Raw genomic sequence first — 4,182 nt, 5'->3', positions numbered from 1 at the left:
CTCAGGTAGTTTAGGTTTATTGGGTTACTCCCGTTACAGTGCTCCCACTCCTCTGTGTTTATTTGTAACTTCTTTCTTGGTGTTTTGTTGACTTGCAAATATTGTTTTTCTCTTCTTCTTGAGTCCTTTGCATAGTTTATTCAGAGCAATGTCCTTTTGGTATGGGCACAGGAAGACTTAGCAAATGCTATGCTTTTGTAACCTGGGAGTCATTTGACCCTACATGATATTTTCCTCCTGGGCATCTGTTCTCTTGACCTAAGCCTCAGCTGCCCTTAATTCCTAGCATCCCCAAAGCAGGGTTCCCGACGTGGGACGAGACAGACCCGGGGCAAGCAGTGAGTTGTGTGCTACCCTGGCATCGAGATGGGCCTGGCCAAAGTGCCTAATGCTTAACTATAAGTTAAGAGCTTGATCATGGACAAATGTTGTCATGATCCAAACAGTGATAACTAGATTTGGACCCTGCTCGGGTGAGGAATGATTAATCTGGCCTGAGTGCTGTGGTCTGAGTCTGTGGCAAGATGTTGCCAGGAGAGCTGCCTTGCAAGCCTCAATGTATCTCTTGCTTTGTCCATACAAAAATAACTAGTATTAAGATGTTAATAAGTGTATGGGATAAGGAAAGGAAAAAAACCTTAAGAGTCAGGAAGGGCTTTGGAATGCCCTGCCCTCAGGAAGGGCTTTCTTATGTTGATTTTGCTACCTGGCTGGGTGTAGCCTAGAGGGCAAGGTGGGAGAGACAAGTAGGAGGAGAGACAGAGAAGCGAGAGAGGTGGCAGTTGATCCAGAGAGAGGCCGGTGCTGGGAGTGCAGGAGATGAGAAAGATGGAAGATTGAATAAACGGCAACTAATCAGCAACCAGCTTGGTCCTCGGTCTTCCTTCGCCTGTCCTTGACCACCGGCTGTCCCGATCCAGTCCACACACTGCGGTTCCAGAGCACTGAACGCGGGTGGTGAAACAGAGCCGCCCGGAGAGCTCGTGAGTGCACGCGCCCCTCTGAGTGCCTTAGTTTTTTACAGCGGTGCAGAAGCTTCTTAGTTTAATATAGTCCCATTTGTTAATCTGTTTCCACTTGGTTGGTCGGTGGAGTGTCATCTTTGAAGATAACTTTAGCTTCAATGTCTTGGACGGTTTTGCCGACCTTGTCTTTAATGTACCTTATGGATTCTGGTCTGATGTTGAGGTCTTTAATCCATTGTGATCTGACTTTTGTGCATGGCATTAGGTAGAGGTCTAAGCCCATTTTTTGCATGTGGTTGTCCAGTTATGCTAGCACCATAGCACCATATTTTAAAGAGACTTTCCTTGCTCCACTTCACAATTCTTGCTCCCTTATCAAATGTTAGATGTTCATATATTTGAGGTTGTGTGTAAGGATATTTCACCCTGTTCCATTGGTGTGTGGCTCTGCCTTTGTTCCAGTACCAAGCTGTTTTTAATTATTGCCTCTTTGTAGTAGAGTTTGAGGTTGGGGGGGGGTGATGCCTCCCATCTTCTTTTTCCCAAGCATTGCTTTAGCTATTCGTGGGTGCTTATTGTTCCATATGAATTTCAGGAGTGTTTGCTCCATTTCTTTGAAGAGTTGCACGAGAATCCTTATAGGGATTGCATTGAATTTGTATAATGCTTTGGGGATTCTTGCCATTTTGACAATGTCAATTCTCCCAATCCATGAGCATGGGATATGTTTCCATTTCCTTGTGTCCTCTTTTATTTTGTGGAGTCCCTTTTTATAATTTTCTTTGTAGAGGTCCTTTACTTCCTTAGTTCAGCTGATTCCGAGGTACTTGATTTTCTGGGGCACGATTGTGAATGGATTGCTTTTTTCATGTCTCTTTCTTCTGTCATCATTTACGTATAGAAAAGTTATGGACTTTTGGGTATTGATTTTATAGCCTGCGACTTTACTGTACAAGTCTATTGTTTCTAGGAATTTCTTGGTAGAGGTTTTAGGGTTCTCTAAATATAGTATCATAACATCTGCGAATAGTGAGAGCTTGATTTCTTTCTTTCCTATCTGGATGCCCTTAATATCTTTCTTGCCTAACCGCTGTTGCAAGTACTTCCAGTACTATGTTGAACAGAAGTGGTGAGAGTGAGTGTCCTTGTCTTGTGCTTGATCTTAGAGGAAAGTCCCTTACTTTTTCCCCATTGAGGATAATGCTTGCCATATATTTGTGGTAGATGTCTTTGACTATTGAGGAAAGTTCCTTCAAAACCAATTTTGGTGAGAGTTTTCATCATAAACGGGTGCTGGACCTTGTCAAATGCTTTCTCTGCATCTATTGATAATGATTATATGGTTTTTATCTTTTATTTTGTTGATATGATGGATTATGTTATTTGATTTCCGAGTGTTAAGTCATCCTAGCATCCCCAGGATGAATCCCACTTGGACGTGGTGTATGATCTTTTTGATGAGTTGTTGCATTCTATTTGCTAATATTTTGTTGAGAATCTTTGCATCCATGTTCATCAGGGATATTGGTCTAAAAACTAGGCCAATATCCCACTTTCTTAGTGGTGTCTTTGTTTGCTTTTGGTATTGGGGAGATATGTCCCTCATAGAAACTGTTTGGAAGAGTTCTGTTTCTTCAATTTCCTGGAAAACCTTGCGAAGAACTGGCAACAGGTCCTCTTTAAATGTTTGGAAGAATTCGCTAGTGAATCCACTGCACCTGGGCTTTTGTTTTTGGGAAGACTTTTGATTGCAGTTTCAATTTCCTTGATGTTTATTCAGGTCTTTTCAGGTATTTCAAGTCTTCTTGGTTCAACCTTGGGAGATTATAGGAATCTAGGAATTTATCCATTTCTTCTAGGTTCTCTTGTTTCGTGACATACAGACTTTAAAAATATGGATTTCATGTCATCTTTGCGCAGGGGCCATGCTAATCTTCTCTCTATCATTCCAATTTTAGTATGTGTGCTGCCGAAGTGAGCACTGGTCGCTCCTGTTCTTTTCGATGTGTGCCAGTCTCTGTGATGTGAGATGATACTTAATTGTTGTTTTGATTTGCCATCTCCCTGATGATTAGTGATGCAGAGCATTTTCATATGTCTTTTGCCCTTCGTATTTCTTCTTTGAGGAAGTTTCTGTTCATTTCTTCTCCCTATTTTTAGATGAGATTTGATTTTTTTCTTGGATAGTTCTACCAGTGCCTTATATATCTTAGATATTGATCCATTATCAGGTGGATATTAGGTAATTTTCCCCCAATCTGTGGTCTGTCTTTGTGTTTTGGTAATCATTTCTTTTGAGGTGCAGAAGCTTCTTAGTTTCATGTAGTCCCATTTGTTTATCTTTGCTTCCAGTTGCTTGGTCAGTGGTGTTTCATCCTTAAGGATTTCTTTATCTCAGGGTCATGGAGGGTTCTGTCCACATTTTCCTCCATGTGTCTTAGAGATTCAGGTATGTTATTGAGATCTTAATCCATTTTGACCCGACTATTTTGCCCGTTGCTAGAAAGAGTTCTGAGTTCATTTTTGCTGTAGTTTACAGTTTTCCCAGTACCACTTGTTGCTCCATTTCAAATGTCTTGCTATTTTATCAAATTCACAATATCCAAATCTGGAAACAACCTTAGAGTCCAAGAACAGATGACTAGTCAACAAAATTATGGTGCACCTACACAGTGGAATACTACACAGCTGTTAGCAAAAATGAAGCTATGAAATTCACTTATAAATGGATGGACATGGAAAGAGTATCATGCTGATTGAAATGAGTCAAATGGAGAGAGACAGAGAATTATTGCACTCATTTGCGGGATATATAAAAAACAATATGAGACTAATACCCAAGGACAATAGAAACAAGAGCCAGGAAATAAATGAAGAGAAAAAGAAAAGAAAAATCAATGCTGTTTTAATGATGATGATGAAAATTCGAAAATGAAGTGCAAATAGAAATAAATCCACTGAGTAAGTTTTAAACCTACAAAATCACAATTTACTAATATAACTGTGTCGGTATGATATTTCCAAAGATTAAAAACCACGTAAATGTGTCATTCATCGCATAAATTATAACTGTTTAAAGAAGGACATTGAAGCATTGAAATTGAAAATACTACTTGGTGGAAGAAATATTCCAGAAATAACCTGAACTTTGTGGGGGGAAATAAAAGAGCAAAGGAGAAATTCTGGAAAATATACAAATTCTGGAAAATATACAAAA

General features: G+C 39.8%; 1 pseudogene; it reads right to left on the bottom strand.

Moving 5' to 3' along the window:
* Window positions 1-2,853: 2,853 nt before the first annotated feature.
* Window positions 2,854-2,947, bottom strand: LOC129400475 (U6 spliceosomal RNA; annotated as a pseudogene).
* Window positions 2,948-4,182: the final 1,235 nt, after the last annotated feature.

Source organism: Sorex araneus, chromosome X, assembly GCF_027595985.1.
Source record: "Sorex araneus isolate mSorAra2 chromosome X, mSorAra2.pri, whole genome shotgun sequence".
NCBI lineage: Eukaryota > Metazoa > Chordata > Mammalia > Eulipotyphla > Soricidae > Sorex > Sorex araneus.
Note: the sequence above shows the minus strand (reverse complement) of the source record. Positions and strands in the feature narration are given on the sequence as shown.